At 48.8% G+C, this 8249-nt stretch overlaps 1 protein-coding gene across 1 annotated transcript in view; it reads left to right on the top strand.

Moving 5' to 3' along the window:
* POPDC2 (popeye domain cAMP effector 2) overlaps positions 1–1835 on the top strand; it is a 58589-nt gene extending 56754 nt beyond the window's left edge. Inside the window, exon 4 of the mRNA XM_078655875.1 lies at positions 1287–1835. The gene's annotated coding sequence lies outside the window, so the exon portion shown is untranslated. The remainder of the gene's footprint in view (positions 1–1286) is intronic.
* The last annotated feature ends 6414 nt before the right edge of the window (positions 1836–8249 follow it).

Here is an 8249-nt window from a genome sequence, read left to right on the forward strand (position 1 = left end):
ACTGCCACACTTTTCATGGCGGGATCACCGCATGAAAAGTGTAGAGATCAGCAAAGTCATAATATGCTTGGTGGTGCTGCAGCAGCTTCGCCAGCATGTTGCTGCCCCAGAACACTGTGCCAAAGCCAAGTAATTGCAGATCCCAAGACGTTGCGGCGGTCCCATGGCGGTCCAACTGCCAAAGCTCTAATACGGTGTTCTGACTGTAGCCACCAATGGTTTGGCAGTCATGCAGACTGCCAAACTTGCAATTAGGCTCTAAGTATGACGACGAGTGTGCATTCAGCAATGTACCTAAAGCTTAGCTGTATTTATCACAAGCGTCTTGTTGCCCCATAAGGCTCTCGTAAGTCTGAGATGCCAAGACAGAGTGTAATTTAACAAGATCGGGGTGTCTCATGACTACCACGTATAATGGCTTGGCACCTAATTGATCCTTCTTTTAGTGACCAGGGCCAAGGGTCGGCTTCCCTCCCCTGAGGGAGCGAGCCCAGTAACACTGCCTCTTCTATGTGAGTGTGGCAAATCTATCCACAGTCTGCAATCCTATCTCGTTGCCCACCAACCCTTGAGAAAAGAAAATGGCACTCAGGTTCTATTCTCCTTCTTTAAACTTTATTCTCTCATGTACTACCAGCTTGAGTCACTGTAAGAGACATAATCCAGTTCCATACAGTGAAATGCATATACCATATAGTGAAATGCATACACCATATAGTGAAATGCATATACCATATAGTGAAATGCATACACCATATAGTGAAATGCATATACCATATAGTGAAATGCATACATTACACATTGAGATGTTTATGTTGTTTATTGTCTCTAATGGCCCCCATAAAAAGGACATCCTACTTATGAACTGTTTCTGGTCTCATTCTTGTCTCTTTCATACCAACATAGCAGCAGCTGCTCTCTCATGTTCTAGACAGCTACTCCTTGAACAAGAGACCACTGCTCATGCAGACCTAAAGGATGCACATGGTGCAAACCCAAATATACCACAAACGCTTGAAGCTACTCATGGATGGAACAAGGCGCTACATCACAGCAGCTCAATGGCAATTCATTTGTCCAGTGATGTCTAGTGTTATAGGCCTGTCTTGTCTCAGGCTCTGCCAGGGTTTATTCATGTATGAGTGGTTCACCTGTGCAAACACAAGATGGTCCAGGCCTGTCATGGTGGATTAACACGAGTCCTTTTATTGTCACTAAAGCATGATCTGTAACTGCTGAGATCAATATATTGCTGTTAGCTAATGATTCCTTTCTGTCTCTTCCAGATTGTGAAGGCCTCCTGAGGAGCTACCCCCGAATCCTGGCAATGTCTCGAGCCCCCTTGGCTCCCACAAGAACCCCAGAACTCTAAGAGCCTCATGACCATCACTTAACCTGTGTTCTGCACGCAATGCACCCCTGCACTATACACGTGTGTGTGTACGTGTGTGTTCACCCTCAGCCAGGAGCTCAATGGCATTGACTTCAAAACACCAAAGCTTTTTCTTGAGGTTCAGACCAAAGAGACACAAACTTCAGAGGTGGGATGACTAGAGAGCTGCTTCCTACCTCATCTTCAAATTTACCTCTTGCCTGGGCAGCAAAGCTTTCCAGAAAAGCCGGATTTTGCCAACATGCATAGCTATGCAACCAGGAAGTAAGCATCTGGACTTAAAATAAAGCACATATTGTGCTCCTATGATCTGTGGCCAAGTGCCCCTTGAGGCAAACACCCATCGGGTGTGATCAACGAAGCACGCATTCAATAAGGCAGTTTTCTGATGGGTCAGTGACAAGCACCAGAGCTTTATTTATCAAGTGATTTTGAGGCACAATGATGGTTGGAATCATGGGAATGTGCCAGAGCTGGCAAATTTCCAACACACACAATCCATGCCACGTGTGACGACAGGTTCTAAAACCACCTAGTCGTGGACAGTGATGAGAAATGATCAGTTAGAAATCTGTATCCGTCTGTTGTTCAGTTAGTAGTGGGCGGTGGGGAAGGGCAATAGGACGAGGGACCAGCATACATCAACAAATGCCTGACCTTCCACCAACCGACCAGATACCTTCGATCTGCTTCCCTCTCCCTCACAGACACCTGCAGATCTGCCAACCAACAGCAGAGAACGCTCCTTCTTGCACCTGGCGGGCAAGGCATGGGGAGTCAATGGAGTCGCATCAGGGCAGAGACAATGTGATCATATTTCTCGCTTGTTGTTCTTGGCAATTGACAGGAATTCTATTTGGTTAGGTTGAGATTGAGGCAGGCGCTGGATATCCAGGTCTGGATGTTGTGCGAACCATGTTTGGGGAGCTTGGTGTCTGAAGCAGAGGAGTCTTCCAAGTGGTATTGTTTATCTTTGGAATATTGGTGAATCTTGATGCTGTTATCTGTGAGTAGAGCATCGAGTGGCTCAGTGTCGAGGTTGATGGAGTGGCGTTGTGTATCCTCAGCATACTGGTGAATCTTGATGCTGTTATCTGTGAGTAGACATCGAGCAGCTCCGTGTCGAGGTTGACGGAGTGACGTTGTGTATCCTTGGAGTACTGGTGAATCTTGATGCTGTTATCTGTGAGTAGCCATCGAGAGGCTCCGTGTCGAGGTTGATGGAGTGACGTTGTGTATCATCGGCATACTGGTGAATCTTGATGCTGTTGTCTGTGAGTAGAGCCCCAGGATGGTCCCCGCAGATGGTTAAAGATGCCGGGGGGACTTTATGGAACCCCGGGGAACTCTGCAGGTGATAGGAACCTTTTGTGACCTGGAGTTGCCCACATGAACATACTAGTGCTGTTTTAAAAGGCAAGAGGAGAACCAGTGAAGGACATTACCAGTGAATCCTATTCAGGCCTCCAGGGTCTGGATGGGGGGAGTCGAATGGTAAAGGCAGCTGAGAGGTCCAGCACTATCAGGAGGCAGGAGTCATCTTCACATGTGATCAGGAGGGCACAGTCTAGGATGTGTTCTGCTGTGCTGTGATCTTACACTTTCATTTATTACCACACTGTTGTGTTGATTATCTGATGAGGAGGAGTCCTTTATTTACAAACATGCTGCGGTGTTGTTTAGCTGGTGTTAAGGTATTATTCGTTTCCTCATGCACGCTTCCATTGATTAGCTGCTAAATGTTGTGCCCTTCCCTGGATTCAGCCCATAAAAGGGAAGCTTGTTACCCTTTCAGTGTTGCTAGTATGGAGGAGGTTGGTTCATCAATAGACATTTACAAAACAAAAAAGACCAGAGCAGTCCTGGTCATTTTGAAGTGTGGAGCTCTTTGTTCAGTGCTGTTTGTGTCTTGTTTGCTGACCTTTCAACTGTGTCCTTGCTCTTCTCGTTGACCATCTCATCCCTCGCTATGTGCTCTTTTTATTGAAGAATAGAGATAGTGTATTCGGCCCACATTGGGAAATACTTTTTTACTGCTGGGACTGTGAACGCTGTCCACTTGCTGTCCTCTGCAATCAGAGGGGGTCAGCAGTAGATGGAGGACTGGACATTCTCTGACTGGGGGCCCTTTGTCTGGGCACATCTGTGTCTCAGGTATTTCTATTTAGGGGAAAGTTTTGTCAAACAATATTGTACAGTGGTTTGAATCACAGGTTTAGTAAGCACTTGAGGACTACCTGGAAAAGAGAGAGGGAAGAGCCAGACACCATTTATCCTTCTGTTATCTGAGCCTTCAGAGACTGTCAGAACTTTTACTGCAGCACCATCTGATGAGATATGGAACAGGGCCCAAGAGGTACAGAGCTGGGAAAGGGCTTCTGAGGGACCTGACATGATGCCTTGTGGGGCTCAAGAGGTACACAGCTGGGAAAGGGCTTCTGAGGGACCTGCCATGATACCTTGTGGGGCTCAAGAGGTACACCGCTGGGAAAGGGCTTCTGAGGGACCTGCCATGATGCCTTGTTGGGCCCAGGAGGTACACAGCTGGGAAAGGGCTTCTGAGTGACCTGCCATGATGCCTTGTGTGTTACACAGCTGGGAAAGGGTTTCTGAGGTACCTGACATGATTCCTTGTGGGGCTCAAGAGGTACACAGCTGGGAAAGGGCTTCTGAGGGGCCTGACATGATTCCTTGTGGGGCTCAAGAGGTACACCGCTGGGAAAGGGCTTCTGAGGGACCTAACATAATGCCTTGTGGGAATCAAGAGGTACACTGCTGGAAAAGGGCTTCTGAGGGGCCTGAGATGATGCCTTGTGGGGCTCAAGAGGTACACAGCTGGGAAAGGGCTTCTGAGTGACCTGCCATGATGCCTTGTGGGGCTCAAGAGGTACACCACTGGGAAAGGGCTTCTGAGGGGCCTGAGATGTTGCCTTGTGGGGCTCAAGAGGTACACAGCTGGGAAAGGGCTTCTGAGTGACCTGCCATGATGCCTTGTGGGGCTCAAGAGGTACACCACTGGGAAAGGGCTTCTGAGGGACCTGCCATGATGCCTTGTTGGGCCCAGGAGGTACACAGCTGGGAAAGGGCTTCTGAGGGACCTAACATGATGCCTTGTGGGGCTCAAGAGGTACACCGCTGGGAAAGGGCTTCTAAGGGACCTAACATGATGCCTTGTGGGGCTCAAGAGGTACACCGCTGGGAAAGGGCTTCTGAGGGACCTGACATGATGCCTTGTGGGGCCCAGGAGGTACACAGCTGGGAATGGGCTTCTGAGTGACCTGCCATGATGCCTTGTGGGGCCCAGGAGGTACACAGCTGGGAAAGGGCTTCTGAGGGACCTGCCATGATGCCTTGTGGGTTTCAAGAGGTTCACAGCTGGGAAAGGGCTTCTGAGCGACCTGACATGATGCCTTGTGGGGCCTAGGAGGTACACAGCTGGGAAAGGGCTTCTGAGGGACCTAACATGATGCCTTGTGGGGCTCAAGAGGTACACAGCTGGGAAAGGGCTTCTGAGGGACCTGCCATGATGCCTTGTGGGGCTCAAGAGGAACACAGCTGGGAAAGGGCTTTGAGGGACCTGACATGATGCCTTGTGGGGATCAAGAAGTACACCGCTGGCAAAGGGCTTCTGAGGGACCTGACATGTCTACTGAGGATCAAACAGGAGGACCTCCAGGGTAACAGCTCCTAATGGACCAGTTGGAATGTACAGCAGGGAACTACAGGTAAACACCAAATGAACGGGCTTTCAGTGAACCACAAGGGATGTTTATCCAGGATCAACTAGTAACCATCTAGACAAAGTTACAGCAGCATCGCTAATGGGATGCCTCATGGAAATCAACCAGCATACAGCTAGAGAATGCACTGTTTGAATATGTGATGAAGGAGCAGCCAGAAGCGGAGGATGGGGCTACCAGGATGGCTTTTTGGGGATTTTGATGAATTTAAAGAGTGTTCTTTCTTAGTTTTTCACTAACAGTATTAGAAATGTGCGCAAAATATTTAAGAAAAAGTGATCCAATGCCCCTTGTATCCTTGTGATAAAGTGACCATAGGCAATAACGATATCATGCTAACTACACCATCCGGTGGAATGCATTTTCAGTACTTTATTTGGTGGGCCTTCTTGTTTGACATGAAACTCTTCGTTTCTACTCACTGTACTTGACACACACTGCCAGCTCCATGAAAGCCATGTGTTCTGGAACTCTGTCAAGTCTTTCATCAGGAAAATAAATTCAGATTTTGTAAAACAGAGAAGTAAAAATAAAATACATTTCTCACTCACCTCCATTCTGGGCAAAGAAGTACTTTGGCTTTTTGCAAACTCAACATCTGCGATGTATTCTCAATTTTATCTTTTCTTCCACAGTTGGTTCAAGCATCTAAATTGTACAGAGTGTTACCTTGTCTCAAAAAAGAGAAAAGTGAAACAATGTTTCCCAGGGAGGAAATTCCAGTTGACCAGTTATAAATGGGTTCTACTAGATCCAGCTGAGTGTAAATATTTTTTGGGGCAACTACTGAACTGTTGTGGAAAAGATTACAGTGAGTATAGTTGTCTCTTGGGCCCAGCTAATGTTTTCTAATGGTCAATCAGTCAATCAGTTCGAATTTATAGAGCACGGATTATCGCCCGCGAGGGTATCCAGGCGCTGGGGTTAGTCAAACATCCAGGTCTGGAGTCTTTTTCTGAAATGCCTCCTCAACGACAGGGTCCACTCCCAGCGAGCATCCACTTTCATCCGCGCCCTCATGGGCTCTGCAATGGTCACCAGGCTGGGGATGAATCAGCCATAATAAGTGGCCATTCCCAAGAAACTGGCCACCTCTGAGGCATTGCACGGTGCTGGGGCTTGTCTGATGGTGTTCAATTTCCTTGGATCCACTTGTACTCCCTCCTAAGTGAAGACATAGCCAAAGAATTCAGTGCTGTTTTGGAAGAAAGAGAACTTCTCCCGAAGGAGAGTTCACACGTTTTCACACAGGTGCCTTAGAGTGGCCTGAGATGTGAGTGATGTTCTGTTGCTGTCGCCGAGTAGATCAAAATGTCGTCACTCACATTCATTATGTTATGCAGACCTGACAGCACCGTCCTAATTGCCTTCTGAAATACCTCCACAGCGGACGATATCCTGAAACTTATACCTTCGCAGGCCCAGGTGCATGGAAAATGTTGTTATATACCTGCTTCCTTCGGCCAGCTAGAGTTGGTGATAACCAGCATTGAGGTCCAGTTTTGAGAACCATCTGGCCCCGTTTAGAACAGCTATTATATCGTCCATTGTGGCAGTGATGTGCCTCTCACTCTTAATGGCCTTTTTTAGGAGGCGCATGTCGATGCATAGGCGTATCTTGCCGGCCTGCTTGGACTTCTTAGCAACCACCGTGGGTGACTACCACATAATTGGACCAGACATGCTCTCGATCTTCCCCAACTTCTCCAGTTCCTGGTCCACCACTGGCAGCAGGTGGAACGGCACATCGCGATGACATAATGCCACCGGCTTTACAGACCTGTCAATATTATTTCCAACTACTTCCCTTCACTCATTCAATAGGATTAGCCCTCCTAATATTTTCTATTTGTTTTCTTTTTTGTACCTTCCTTTACTTTTCTCTCCTTGTGGTACTGTCACTGTCCTCTCTTTACTTTTTGCCTTATATCATTATCACAGTCTTTGATTGCCACTTCTTTTCTCCTGCCGTCTACCACGCGGCCTCAGCCTTGCTCAATGGTGGTGGGGAGTCATGGGGGAGCATGCACTTATTTGGCGGGAGATGGAGATTTGGCTGCTGTGCATGGGTAGCTGCTCCGCGCCTCCCCGCACCACTGTGCAGGGCACTGTGTGAAAGCAAACCCCAGCAGTCCAAGTGCACAGCGGTGCCTCGCAGGCTGGCCCGCGGCTCTTGATCACCTCCCACATCGGGGTTGTAGGCTGGGCCGGGTTCTCAGCGGCCATGCAGGCAGCAGGGCCAGACTGGGAACCAAATCCGGCCCTGGCAAAGTGCTGAGGGGGGTTACGGCCGAGCTGTTTGCCACTGCCAGTTTTAGCCAATTTCTTTACAGCGGCCAATATTGCAGCTATGCTGTAAAAACGGCCCTGTTAAAAAATCGCACCCCAACCCTGGCAGCCCACCGGGGAAATGCCCAGTGCCCGCTACGGCCAGTTCTCCCCTGGCAGGCAGAGTCAGCGCAGCAGCAGCAGGGGGACAGGGGCGCGGAGAATAGCAGTCGGGCACATGGCCGCAGCACAGCTCTCAGACCTTGTGGGTGAGTCCTCGTTGCCAACTTTGATGGCATGGGGCCGCCCTATACCTTCAGTGGTTAGAAGCCCTTACCAACGGTCAATGAAGGTGCCCATACACTGGAGGTGGTACGGGTGGAAGATCCCATGTGGTCTTGGACCATTTTATTTCTAGCCTCTGGCCGCACCCGGCCACAGGGTGTGATGCATGACATCCGGGGCAGTGCTGAGCCCTTGCAGTGGCCGGGTGGCTCACCACATATCCCATCACCCACCTTTCGCTTGTGTATGTTCGTTCTGATGGGGAATTAATTCAGTTATTTCTTCACCACTATTGGGTTTGAGGCTTTATTCTAAGCCACACTGTCCGAGGTGACGATGCCCTTGTCGTCCTGGGATTTTTTACACAGTGCCATTTCAATCCGAGGGCTCCCCCACTCCGAAAGACACCTTTGATCATCACAATTGTACATGTGGTTTTGTAGTTTCTTATTTATTCACATATTTTATGTACTGCAAGTAAAGGGACTCACGAGGGCACTGGTTAAGTGAGGAAATAAATATTCCGGCAGGCCAGCATCGACTTGTTCACCTTTCCAGCCGCC

Source organism: Lissotriton helveticus, chromosome 8 (assembly GCF_964261635.1).
Source record: "Lissotriton helveticus chromosome 8, aLisHel1.1, whole genome shotgun sequence".
In the NCBI taxonomy this organism is placed as follows: Eukaryota; Metazoa; Chordata; class Amphibia; order Caudata; family Salamandridae; genus Lissotriton; species Lissotriton helveticus.